Genomic DNA, 15,017 nt, shown 5'->3' on the forward strand with positions numbered 1-15,017 from the left:
TTTCTTCCTGTCTCAGAAGATGTAGTATTTCTCTCCTATTCAAGCTATTCCATCTGCCTGTTACCAGGATTCCAATGCTTCCTCTGGGATGTTGCTCCACCGTGTAATACCCCCACCCCCACCCCTCAGCTTCAGATTATTTTTCTTTACTGGCTCCTTCTCCATACCCTACCAACATGCTAAGGTCTCTTTCACCCAAAATAAAATATCACTGTTCAATCTCCTATCCTTATCAAGTTTCTCAAAAGAGAAATCTACATTCACTGACTCTACTTCCTCACCTTAATCTGGGATAGAGAGGTTCATATATTCCTTCAAATTATATTAGACATTTTTTTTCAAATATGCACTTTTTTCCTTGGGGAAAGAATACCTATTTTTAATCCTAGTTTGAATGTATAAGTATGTATCTCGATGTATAAACTTAACTGCAGAGAATTTGTTAGTGGCATATAATTTTATAGTTTTGGGAATTTGGGAGCTTCTGAAAGTTATATAAGTCTTACTGTTTCAGAGAAGTCACATTTTTCTCTGCACTGAAATCACAGGAATACTAGTTACAACCTCATGGTTACCTTATTTTTATGAGACATTTCGCAGTGCAGCTGATCTGTTACTCACTGCAATTAGATGGTGAACAGCATCATCATGTGGGGCCTGAAACACTCATCGGAAAGAAAATCAGTAAACACATGAAACAGAAATAGTGCAGGCGGTTCAGTTACTATAATGTGATTTCACCTCCATAGAAATTGCAGGTGTTCACCAAGCAGTTTGTGGCAGCTTCCCAAGTACTTCTGCTCCACTGACATTACTGGTACTAAGCCTTGTGTATTTTGATATACCCTGTCTTTTAAGGCAGAGTATACCTTACCTGTACTAAAATGATAAAAAGCCAATGCTTGAACTCCTCATTCAAAAAGGACAGTGGAACAACACCAAATAGTGAGAACAGCAATAGTGAGAACTAGATAATACCAAGCCTCAATTTTTTACTCTTTGGCCTTTATAATCTGCTCTAAACCTCTGTAAAAATATTTCAACATGGAGTAAAATGGAAGCATTTGAATTTTGCCTGTAAGAACCATATGATTTTATTATTAACTAGAACTATCAGAATGAGAAAAATCAGAGACAGGAAGAATATTAAAAAGGTGTTTAGTCTCTATAATACGCAATCTAAACCAGGGGTGTCAAACTTGCGGCCTGTGGGCCAACTGCGGTCCGCAATCCATTGTTAATTGGCATGCAGCAAATTCCAAAAATGTATTTAGTTTACTTAAGCCAGGTGAGGCAATATGTACTTCACCTCGAGTGAGTGGCCTGACTGTTTGTGTATTTTACCACATACGCCCTTGGCAAAAAACGTTGAAAAAAGTTTGGACACCCCTGATCTAAACGAAAGTGTTTAAACACAACAGAGAAAAAATACACTAGGTAATTAGGATCTTGAGTTTAATCAGTACTCAATATACCTGGGAATAATCATTTTTTTCTCTTTATAACTTTCGTTCAACTCTGCAAGACTAGTTAATGTAACAAATTCAGTAAAACTAGTTAAAGGAAGAGTTTGCCTCTAAAGTGAAATTTTCCATTAGGACCCATTAACATTTGATAAATGCTTCCAATTCAACGAACAAATACCAACAAGTAAACCATTTAAAGAATTCTCCAGAATTGTGTCTGTGATGCATCAGATAAAATAAAAGATTTAGCGCCACATTTACATACTTCGTGATTAACTGCTTTTTAACTGATTTTTCTATTTTGCCAGTAGACAGAAAAGAGGAAATCCATCGAAGATGAGAGCAGTACTTGAAATAAAGTTTTTAAATCAAAGAAACATTAAAAAAATTAAAATGATCATTAATTTTATAATTATGAGTTAAAAGATAAGCTCACATTTACAAAATCTATATTTTTTTATTAATTTTATTAAAGATTTTAGAAGAATATATTTGCAAAAAAGCAATGTTAGGTTTGGTTAAAAGTAGCAAATCTTTTTAGCTTAAATAGTCACATTCCTTCTCAGACTATATCCACCCTGAAAAATATGAATCATTACAGAGATACAGGGGCATTGTCCTTCCTTTCATTCCTAATACTAATCAACTATTTTTGTTTTTCCCTGGCAATGAAATTTTTTTTACCAGTGCTACCAATTTGGTGTTTAAGTTCATAACATCAACAATAATTTATCCATTGTCCCATCCATTTATTCATTTGATTTATTTTACAAATATTCACTGGGTGCTTATGAAATGAGATTGAGTGTTTGGAACTCGGGAGATAAAAGTAATCTAAGCAATGTCCGTGGCTGCATGAAGATTATGTTTTGGTAAGAAAACAGTTTCAAATTCACCTCACTTACTGCAGACATCCTTCCTGGTTTAGTACTGTTTACACATTGTCCAAACGCAATTAGTCGATGAATGGAAAGTATCTTATTGTCATGTAGAAATGTGTGTGTCTTTTTGTTTGGGGGGAGATGTGAAGTACATGTGTATGTCCCTAAAACTGATTTGAGGGCCATGAAAGAAGAGAAGACAGGGAAGGTAAAAATCATGAATATGAACGAAAAGTTAGTCACCAGAATTAAGTGTCATAGCTGTATAGATCAATCTTAGAAATGGTGTCCTAAACTAATTCTCCACTGACCTGTGATGGAGGGCGGGTAATAAGAATCAATCAGAGTAAGTAATGAAATAATAATACTAATACAGGTTTTTAGAAGGAGGAACATAAAAGATTTGGTTCAATTACTCTTGAAATTAAGTATAGGAGGCAAAATGTTACCAAATAACACTGACATTCAAGGCAAGGAGAGAGAAACATGTGCAGGAAACAGTGGGAAAGGAGGTGGTGGGTGACAGGTTAGGAAGAAAAAGCAAAAGCCAAGTACGCCTTTGATGCCATTCCCAGGTTCTTCATGGGCCACGTCCCATCAGTTACCCTGTCTTTTTAGTACTCCCAACCCTGCCTAACATCTCCTTTCCCTCTGCTACAAAGATGCTCAAGCGCCTCCACTATCCTGAGACGTCTTCTGAAGATTTGCCATATTATATTGGGTTATAGTCCCTCTCTCCTATCCTGTTCTGCCAACCATAGGAAAAGAGTGGTCAACATTTGCTACATCTTTACATTTGCTAGTATCTTTACAACTGTCTACTAGACCAGCCCCTGCAATCTGGTTTCCACTCCTATCATTCTTTGGAAACTGCTTTCTAGAAGGACACCTACAAACACCTAATTGCCAAAACCACAGCCTTTTTTCAGCCCTTCTCCTCATTCAGAAGATAACTACATGGTTCTCAGAAAGGTAGATACCACCTCTTTCTTGAACCTCAAACCCACTTTGGATTCCTCAACAGTGTTCTGGATGTATAAGGAACTTTCTGAGCTACACTGCCGTGGAAAGTGCACACATTTTGATGTCAGATAGGTCTGAGTTTGAATCCCAGCTGTGACCTTGGACAAAGTGCTTGTCATCCCAGAGTGTTACCTTCCTTTGGAAAGTGGGACACCGCCACTGAATCAAATGAAGTAATGTATGTAAAGAGTCAAGCACAGTATTTGCACACAGTTGATGTTCATAAAATGCCCATTTTCCCCCTTTCTGCTTTCTCGGTATTCCTCAGGCATCCTTGGCATGGATGTGGGTATTCCACAGGTTCCAACTGATGCTGACCCTGCATTTAACACCCTCTACTGCTGCCATCTCATCCCAATGCTGACTCCAAAATTCGCGTCTCTGATTTTCCTTACCATTTTTCAGCTCCAATTCCACATTTTTCAATTGCCTAGTAGGGAACCACCCAATTAGATAGTCTGCGTGAACCTTAAACTGTACAGGAATAGTCTCAATGTTTGCAGAACAGGTATTAAACCAAATGTTTCATCTCTTTCCATTAGTTCCTCTTACCCACTTCCCTAAAGTCACCAGTATTTTCCCAGGTATCTGTCCTCACATTATGAAATCATGTTTGACTCCCCTCCCCCTCCCACTGCTAAACCTTGTAGATTCCGGAGCTGTCATGTCTCTAAGCATTTGTCTTTCCCATTTCACTTTCATTGTAATAATTTTAGTTCACTGTCTCAGTGCTCTTTGGTTAAGTAGGCTGTTACTAGCTGAGGCTTTCAGAAAATCAATTTCATAAATGGTGTGGGCAAGAGCCAGAATGCAAGCGATTAATGAAAAGCACTAGAATCACTGACAGCAGACTAGCTTTTCAAAAGTTTGGTTAAGTGAATGGCTGATAGTCTGAGGGGTCATCAGTGAGATTAAGAACAAAGGATAGGTGAGTGGTTTTTTTTGTTTTCTTTTTTAAACTTTAAAGATGAATAAGTACTTGTAGGCAGGAGGGACGGAGTCAACAAAGAGCAAGAAAGGATAGCTTCCTAATTAATCTCATTCAGTCTTTCTCTGCCAGATATTTATTGTAAACCTATGTAGTTCTAGGCACAATGCTTAGTACTGAGTATATAATGGTGAGTAAAATCAGATATAGAACCAGCTCCTAAAGTCTCCAAGTTGAAGGAGGCAGACATTAATCAAGTAATCATACAATTACACATGAAACTGAACATAGGACAAGTGCTAGGAAAGGTAAGGGCATGGTGTTATGGAGGCCTATTTATAAATATATTTGATTTAATCAGGGAAGTCAGGAACAGATTCTTGAGGAAGAAACACTTCCTCTAGTTCTGAAAGATGAAGGGAAATTAACCAAAGAGGGGAGGGAACAACATTTTGGACAGAGCACAACCTTTGTTTCATGGTGAGAAAGAGAATGATGAGAAGGGCTGAAAGAAGGTCAGAGTGTTAGGAAGAGGGAGAATAAGGTAGGGTGACGTGAGATGAGGCTGGAGAAGGGGCTGGACCACACAGGGCCACGTAGGCCACATAAGAGGCTTTTCTTTAAGGGCAATGGAAGCCTTTGAAGGACTGGTACAAGGTGGAAGACAGGATCAGATCTCACACTCCAGATCTCTCCAAGACTGATCTTCCTAAAGCACAGGCTTCATGGTGGTACTTTCTGCTCAAAACTTAAATGATTTTCACTGTCCACTGAAATAAGATCTATCTCTACAAGAGACCCAACTTCCCAACCACTCTTCTCAGTTATCTTGTACTTTTAACTACATTTCTTCTTTTTACTTTCTGCATGCTATAGTTGCCCCCCCCATCCTTTTATTTCTATTTCTTAAAACTCCTTCTATCTTTTGGGCCCATCACAAATCCCACTTCTGTGCAACCTTTTTTTGATCTTCCTAGTCGAGATCTTTTGCTTCTTTGAATCCCTACAACATTTGTGCTTATTTTTGCCACTTAATACATTCAACTTTTTATTGTAGTAACCTTTGCACAGATTGATTCCCACCCCCCACCTCCAGCAGCCTGTAAAGTCTTTGAGGGCAGGGGCTTTGTTTAAAATTTGTATCCCCCACAGGGCCTCACACAGTCTTACCTATAGCAGCTGCTCAATAAATATTTATTGGCTATTTTTTGAGTCATATTTCTTTCTTTCTTTCTTTCTTTTTTTTTTTTTTTTTGTTGAGAGCCCACTGGCCCACGTGGGAATCGAACCGGCAGCCTTCAGAGTTAGGAGCATGAGCTCTAACCGCCTGCGCCACCGGGCCGGCCCTTGAGTCATATTTCTAAGTATTTTAAACTTTGCCATTATTGTGTGGATTCCAGCTTCTACACTGATTTATAGTTATGATACTACAGCAAAGTGTAGGTCTCATCTCTTTTTCTGGTATATATGGGCACTAATTATTGATGATTTTTAGGGCATGGTATTAAAGACAAAAAAATCCAAATAAAAATCCTGATTTAGAAGAAAAATCAGGGTTACAAGTAAGGTACTTTAGCTAACAATCAGATGGTACTATCTCAGAGAAAAAACTCAAGTTACCGTCCATACTTAATTCAAAGAAGATGTATCAATGAGCACTTGAGATCTTTTCATCTACGAAAGAAAAAAAGGTAGGAAGTATAAAAGAAAAACATTATTCTAGAACTACTTTAAAAATTTCCTTAAATGTGATCTGAACACAGAATCAGAAACTCTCACCTAACAGCTTCTAGACATCCCTATTCATTGCTAAGACTGACTCCCAGAATAAAATGTAAAGAAGTAAAGTGGAAGGGAGAAAATAAGGTCCACGGTTGTAGTGAGAATTCTGTAAACAAAATATTTTAAAATATATTTTTATTTTAAAATAATCAATTTACGCATTTTAGTTTGCTCTTTATCACCTTTAGTATAATGCTGAGGTACTAAACCACTATTTCATTTTGGATCCAGGGAAGGTTCCTCATCTTTGATGTGGAGAGCAATATAATGTCAGCTCATCTATAGAAGAGAGTAAAGGAATCTTGGGAGCGTTCCACTCCCATTTACTTAAATAAGTACTCTGTAATCTTCCCACAGAAAGAGTGACTAGCCATATCATTCAATGCATGTCTTTGCCAAGCTTAACGACTAAGACAGATACCTAACAAAGTAGTAATACTTGGGTAGTGTCACCATGACTCTCTATCAGCAAAATTAAAAGTGTTTCTTCTGCTACATATACTTATCTTCACTATCTCTTTCAGTAGCCTTTGACATATTGCATTATAATAGCTATTTACTTATAGTTGAATTCGCTCTGCCAGTTTGATTTAGTCCAACCCCTCATACGGCCAACAAGAAAAATAACGCACAATGAGATTAAAGAAATCTGTGCAAGGCTATACACTGCCAGTGCAAGGAAAATAAAAAAAGGGTATTCAGAATGCTGATGAAATTAAGGACCTTTGCACAGCTAAACGTGGTCTGTGAGGTAAGGGAATTACATTTAATAAAAATATTAAGCTTGATAAAAATTATTTACATAAAGTTAAGTTGCACTTAATTTTATCCTAGGCACAAAGCTAAAGTCCCCAAATTTGAAAACCAAGAGGCATATGAGGCTATTACTATTAAGGACTTCTAAGAAAAATAAAGAAAGTAGACAAGAACATACCATGAAGAAGTATGTCATTATGGAGTTTCTATTTCAGAACTATCTGGAAAATTGAGATAAAAACTTTGATTATAAAAGACTATGATAGCCAAATAAAATATAATGTTTTTCTTATAACAGATGGTTTATGCCCTGATAATGTTTGCATTTAATGCTTTAGGATTACCTATTAATAAGGAAGCAGGGATGCTTTCTACTGATATTTCTAATTCAAAAGAAACGTTCTCTGTAACTCACTTTGTTATTACACATAAGTTTGTTTAAAGGGCTGGGCTGACTTTAAAACTTTATATCTAAATCCTGTTTGTGACAGATCTACAGAGCAGCTTTGTAGATGAGTGTTGAAAAGCTTTTTTGTCAAATTGTTGCTATGCAGCAATTCTTCCAGAGTAGCAGCTCCAACTTTTTCCAGTGCTCTAAGATTGAACCGGAACCAACTAGTGGTGTGCACAGACAATGATTATCACACGCTTCCAGTGCAGAACCATGACGCTGGGGACAACAGCCCACAGGCCTCAGGGTCCCTTGCCTCCCTGGCCCTGTCCTCTCGGTGAGCTCAGTCAGAATGTGAAGATGTTACTGGTAGATATGGATACTGACTCCTCAAGTGGAGGCTGTGACTTCAAGGCCAAGTGCTACTTGCTACTTACTGTCACCACTATCACCACTGTTGCTGCCTGGGATGGAGAAAAATGGAGAACACATCTTTTTGCTGAGAATCCTTGGTGACTTAAATGTGCATTGTGGCCAGAGGTTGGGGATTCTCAGATACTTATGGATTAAAAAAACTAATATTATAAGACTGCCTCAGATATGGGGTATGCTGAGGGGGGCCGGGGTGGGGGGAATCACTGTAGAAAGCAGGCTTTGGTTAAAAATTTAAACAAGTATTATTTTTTCTTTAGAAAATATCTGGATTTCCAAATAGCCCTGCTGCCTGAGGGTAAAGTTACTTCCATTAAAAATATTACATATATATTTTATATAAACTCCCAACAACGATTATAGGGAGGTTAGAAATAATCTAATTATTGTTTAATCCTCAGTAAATAGGTAAATACTTAAATAGTGACAAAGGTACTGTGATAAAGATAAATCCAAGATTTATACAAGCAAAAGAAAAAACACAAAACAAAAAAGGAATTTTATGGATATAGAAGAATCCAAAATAAATACCACTAGTTATGGCTCAGACATTTAATTTATATGGTTTCACATTCAACACTATGATCTTTTTTTCAGTGGAGGGGAGCTCACAGGTACTCATTTGCATATGTAGTAGAAATTCCTTGAACATAAGAAATTGATATTACAAGTTCATGAAGGTCTAAAATCAATTAGAACAGGCATATTTAAGTTGAAAAAACTACAAATATAAGTCTCTAAAATAATTACTGTGTATGAGGCAAGAAGACATGAGCTTTGAAGTTCACTCTATAGAGCTCTCAGACATTGCCAGTAGAAATTTAAAGCAGTGCAGCCACTGTGGAAAATAGTCTAGCAGTTCCTCAAAAGGTTAAACACCTTTTGAGTTAGCATATAACCCAGTAATTCCACTCCTAGGTATATACTCCAGAGAACTGAAAACATGTTCACACAAAAGCTTGTACACAAATGTCTGTAATAGTCAAAAAGTTGAAACAACCCAAATAACCATTAACTGATGAATGAAAAACACAATGTTGTATTATCATAAAATAGAATATTACTCAGCCATGAAAAGGAATGAAGTATTGTTACATGCTGCATGTAACGTGAATGAACCTTGAAAACATTATGTCAAGAGAAAGAAGCCAAATACAAAACATCATATATTCTGTCTATATGAAATATTCAGAACAGGTAAATTCACAGACACAGAAAGTAGATTATTGGTTGCCAGGGGATGGAGGAAAGGGAAAATAGGACTAAATAGATCTAAGGTTTCTTTTTGGGGTAAGGAAAATGTTCTGGAATTAGGGGTGACATTTGTATAACATAGTGAATATAATAAATAAAAGTGAATTGTACACTTTAAGATGGTGAATTTTGTTATAATGAATTTTACCACAATAAAAAATTCACTTAAATATAAAAAGTTCCATAATTATAAGGAAACATTATAAAAAATTATTTCAATCATGTTCTATTATGGTCTCAAATATTCAGAGCTAAACTGGAAATGTTAAAAGAAAGGCTTTGGAATACTTCTGAGAACCAATTAATCTCTAAGGAACCATCTCTTCATTTTTCATTGTGTGCTCACACATTTCTCTAAGGAAATTAGTGATGGGTGGGCTATGAAAAAACAATATGTTGATGCAGAAAGCCTTAGTCACATCTTTCCATTCATGCCTGGTACCCTAGGGAAGTGGTTCTAATGAGTGTCTCTCTGTACGATGGTTACCTAAAGTGGCTGCCCATGTCCAGTGAAGGCTTTTGCTTAGTGATCATGGTTAAGTTGAACTTGTTTAAATACCATTTCCCAGAACTTACATGCTACTGCCTGAACGACGGGAATTCTCAAAGCTTTTAGGAGGGAATAAACTATTGCAATCTCTGCCTAGGAAGTGGGCCACAGTTCACTGGAAACAGTTCAGATAAATACAATGAAAGCAGACATTTTTGGAGATGATTTCGAAAGCTTTCTATTAGAAACATCAAGAGCATAAAACTAGGACTAGCGTGCATCCATGTCAGACTACCAGTCACTCTCTACCCTCTATTCTTTCTAAGTAATACAAAGTAAGTATTTATCTCCTTCATTAGATAACCAAATCATTCCCATGGTACACATACATACCTCTCTCCCTGGCTACCCACTAAGAGACATTTGACTCCTATCTATAATTTACCATAGATCATAACATGAAACAGTAGCTTACTTACAAAGGTTCCCTGTTAAACTTGGGTGAAAAGTTACATTTTAAACACAAGAAGTCTTAGAGGAAACTGATTCCCTTTTCTGGTGTGTGGGCCACACATGAAGAAAGCCAGGCTCAGCTAACCTGCTTCTCCATACCTTCTATATGGCTTCTCTTTGGCTGCTAGCCTTGGTCTGGACATTGCTCAGCTGTAGGTCCGTCAACATCTGCAGTTCCCTCTGGGTTACAGGCTCAAGTATAATGACAAAGGTCAAAGAAGACAGGGAAGACTTAAGAGCAAAGGGAAAAGGAAGAGGAGAAAAGGGACTAAGCTGAGGGAGGTGTCCCATGGCTATAACATTTTCTAAAAATACGAGTCAAAATTTTTTCAAAGAAACTATTCGGAATACAGTGAAGAATGATAAATGATTCTTTAGTTTTTATTTTGCTAAATTAAGGGTGAGATGAAAATTATGAGGACTATAAGAACAAATATATGATATACTATGAGGAGGTGTTATAAAATGCACTTTAATGTAATGAATTATTAACCTTTCTAATTTGGTATATAAACACATCAAAATATATAAATACATTAACGAGCTTTACACAATAAAGTATATAGGTACTAAAATATTTATAGCAGACTATATATATTTACACACATTTTTATGAAAAACCATGCATCAAGACAGTGAAAGCCTCGTATCTTATTAGAGCATTATTTATGAGGGAAAATCAGATTAAACTTTGTAATATTTCAACATACAGTATGTAAAAATAAAGTCTGATAAAGCTCAAAAGATATATAATTACTATAACCAAATGCTTAAGCAGTAACACCTATAACCAGGTTAGTTTATTGCATTTCTAATTAATTATTAAAAAACAAAAAAAACTGGGTCAATAATCACTATTATAGATGTCCTACGTATAAAGAGTTTTTGAGAATCTTTGTTAATTATAGCATTTATTAAATAAAAATGATAGAACTGGAGACATTAATTTCTTCACTGTTAAATAAATGTATACTGCTTAAGCTCTACTTTTAAAAGGTCTTTCCCTGTGCTCCTGGTATTTAGGGTCTGAATACGTAGTATAAATGTCAAAAAATGCTGCAGTTCCACTGGCCATTCAAGTCCTATGGAAGTAGTGAGAGATCTGAATGAAGTGGGAATGGGTCATGATGTATTTTTATATATAGATGCATTTCATTGAGTGTGCAAAGATCAAATGTACCCATTTGATTTGATGAATTTCTTTCTGAGATTATATGGCTATAACTTTCTCATCAGTATACACTGAAATTATATGTTGTGGTTCAAATTTTTTTAATGTTAATACGTCTTTGAAAGTACAAGGGAAGTTACCAGGAAAAGATGATTTGCTACACAAACACCTTATTTACTTTTAAGAATACAGATGTGAAATTTCAAGACCCAGCTTTCTTTCTTCTGGACTATCATGTTTTGCTCAAAATGTTGATTTCCCCCTTCCCCCCCAACAAGAGTTAAGACTTGAACCAGTATAGCAACATACTAATAAAATTATATATGTGTATATGTATCCTTAAGTTCTCATGAGGAATTTTGAAAACAGCTTTCATGTATTAAACAAATGCCAGTAATAATAAAACTTTGTTATATTCATATATGAAGAATGTTACTACTGTCATAATACTCGATATCATCTTATGATATTCATATTCAGTGACTAAAACTGCCATTCACAATCTTTTTTCCTAGCTATAAGGACTTTTAAGAAGTTCATTTTTAAAAATAAATTCCAGAAATGTCCACAAGTAATGATGACTAAAAAAATTCCATTGGAAATTTGATAGTAGATGCAAAGGTTTTCTGGATTATAAAGGAAGTATTTTTTAAAAAGAGATAATCCCATGTATGCCTATGTTCAATCTCAGAGGCAATAAACTAAAAGGCTGAATGGTTGGGTTACTATTCCACAAATACATATGAGTGTATTATCTCCTTTCTGTGTTCTCTTTGGGTATCTAAAATCTCCATATTTTTTCACTGTGTTTAAGATTCTTTATCCAATGCTGCCTGTCATGCCTGCTTTTTTCTTTCCCTAAAGACAAAGTACCTTCTCTAAAAAGTAATTGTGAACTGTGAGTGGGAGGAAAGAGGGGTGCAAATATAAAGTATAATTATATTTTACAGAAGTCAATTGGATTAGTTTTAACATGGTGGATATGTATTTTAATTTTATCCCCATCTCATATAGTAATATTTACTCTAAAAGGGTGATAAAAGGATACAGCTGAGAACGAAAGGGGCTATCAGTTGAGCCATGGATTCCCTGCGGGGTGGAGGAAGGGGGCAGAAAAGCCAACGGGGACTTTCTGAGAAAAGAGGAAATAAGAAATAAAATAATATGGGGGTAGGAGACAGAAAGTCTGATGACCAAAGAGTAAAGAGAGTCAGCTAGTGAAGACACAGAATGGCAAATGCAGAATGGAAAGGATCAATGACAACTTATAAGGAAGGCCTATGGCAAAAGTTAGAATTGTAAGAAAACAAGATTTGAAAGGCAAAACCAAGGAAGTACCAGCTGACTTTGTGTCTACAGTGACCCAGAATTTTTTAAAAAGCCAAAAGGGCACTAACTGGAAAGGATTTTAACTGTCCAGAGATAAAAGAAGACCAAGGACTAGGAGAAGGATGGGTAGATCTAGCTGAAGGGGTTAGGGATAATGAAAGGACTCAAGGCAAATGACAAAAGGAAACAGTATTTACTGCTACAACCTCAAGCCTGATTGCACAATGTGAAACAAGCAATACACCTAAGATATGTGCAGTTTGGTTCTTGAATTAAGTTACTATTTTTATGGGTCACTGACCTTTGAATAAGAGGTTCCCTACTCTACATCCAAAGTTAGGGAAGTCAAACAGTGCCTAAAAGGACTAGCAATGCTTTCAGTATTTTGTGCCACATGGGTGCCTCTATTAAAATCAAACACCAGAGGTTTGTATATTTATGGAAATATCATATGAAATTTTATGGTAGCTTTCATTACTTCATTTTCCATACATTTTTGTTTCTTGCTATACATTTGGAAGAAAATGTGGCACGTGTTTGATACTAAAAAAAGTAGGACCTACCATGTGTCATCAGTAAGCAGCTGCTCATTAAGATAGTACTTCAGTTACTGGCTTAGAAAGCGAGATTCTGAGATTACTGCTGGGCCTAGACCTCTGACTTATCAACCAAAAAACTTACTTCCTCTCTAGTACAATGAATTGCAGAAGTACAGTTAAACAGTTATCTATGAGGGTTTATTAGCAGGCATAGGATATGGTGGGTGAGCAGAGATACTGATTTTTTTTTTTTTTTGCACCAGTGACCAAAATATTTATGAGTTTCATAAAATGGGAAGATCTTTCTAAAAAATTAATAGATCTGTTTCACAAATAACCAATTCAACTGGAACACTGAATAGTAGAAATGATAAAAGATTTGTTCTTATGGTTGATAAAAAATTTATATCAGGGCATACAAGTAAAGTTATTTTCTGTGTTCTGATTTAATGAATCATGTGAGTTGTATCTGGTTGGGTGACATGAATGCTAGTTCACTGAAGCCTACTTTAATGCCTCCCATCACAGCCTTCCTTGGAACAGTAAATCCAGGATGACATGTCAAACTAAAGTAATATCAAAGAAAGAGAAAGCAGGGCTGGAGATGCTATGAGGTTGGCTCATGACACTTTTTTTTTTTTTTAACTATTTTTTTTTTAGTTTCAGGTGCACAAGACAAGGTAATACTTAAACGTTCATCATTTATATCCCTCACACTGTGAACCCCCCTCCCCAACCCCCCTTCCACTATCCCTCCGACATCGCACCGAGCCATCACATTATAAAATTATAGTTGGCATTCATCATTGTTCAGCTTCAGGTGTACAGTACATTGATCAAACATCTACATCTTCCCTGAGGTGGTCTCCCAAATGGGACCTGTGTCCATCAGATACCCTACAAAATCTTTACAACATTATTGATTACGTTCCCAAAATTATTTTTCAATAACCCTGAGGCCATTTTTTGGTTACCGACTGTTTTCTAATCCCCTCACCTTTCCCCTTATCCCCACCCCACCGCCCATCTAGAAATAAATTCTCCTCTTGCTGACAGCTTTGGCTATCAGGAATGGCAGCATTTTTTAAAGCAGCAGTTCTCAAATTTTTGGTATCAGGACTCCTTTATATATTAAAAATTATTAAAGACCTGTTGAGCATTTCTTCATATGTCTGTTTGCCATCTGTATGTCCTTTTTAGAAAAATGTCTCTTCATGTCTTCTGCCCATTTTTTAATTGGGTTGTTTGTTTTCTTGGAATTGAGTTGAGTTGAGTGAGTTTTTTTATAGATTTGTGATATTAACCCCTTATCAGAGATATCATTGGCAAATATCTCTTCCCATTCAGTAGGATCCTTTTTTGTTTTATTGATGGTTTCCTTTGCTGTGAAAAAACTTTTTAGTTCTTGACCTATGAGTGTCCAGTATGTACGTATTCAATGTCCTATGGGCTTCAATGACTTAACAAGCCAAGTAGCAACAGTAATGCAGTAATTAATGGTCTTCAAAAGAAGACTTTTGCAATTCAAGCTGAAAAACACTACGTTTACTAGATGGTTTTAACTCTATTGAAAACATCCTTAGAAACCACTAGTGATTTCTTAAAAGGTGAATGAGTATTAAATGTCTTATGTATGCTTGTGTAGTATCTACTTTAGTTCCTTTAAATCTGTTTGATTTTAAAGACATACATCAATTGGAAGATAAAACTTTTCTGATGCTAGTAATGATACAATATGTTGAAGAAAAATGAAATAATATTAGGTATGTTGGTAAAAATACAGATTTAAATAATGAAGCTCATTCAATATTAATAAAACATACTGTTAAAAGCGAAATTAAAGGACTATATATCCCACCTGGGAATGTTGTTCTCTTTCAAAAGATAAGTAATATTTGCAAAGAAAAAGGCCCTCAGAAAAAATGACAGAAAATATAGAGAATGATTACAGCTTATGAAAATATAGTATATCACTTTACGTAAGTTATTTTGTCATAAAGTTAAGAAAAATAAGGCACAAAATAGAGGTACAACGTTTTCCAAGGATGTTTACAAAATCAAT

The 15,017-nt window shown here is 35.8% G+C and overlaps 1 protein-coding gene across 1 annotated transcript in view; it reads right to left on the minus strand.

Annotated features, from left to right (window-relative positions):
• RPAP2 (RNA polymerase II associated protein 2) overlaps positions 1-15,017 on the minus strand; it is a 72,924-nt gene that overhangs the window by 18,590 nt on the left and 39,317 nt on the right. The gene's annotated exons all lie outside the window — the stretch shown is intronic.

Source organism: Rhinolophus hipposideros, assembly GCF_964194185.1.
Source record: "Rhinolophus hipposideros genome assembly, chromosome: 8".
NCBI lineage: Eukaryota > Metazoa > Chordata > Mammalia > Chiroptera > Rhinolophidae > Rhinolophus > Rhinolophus hipposideros.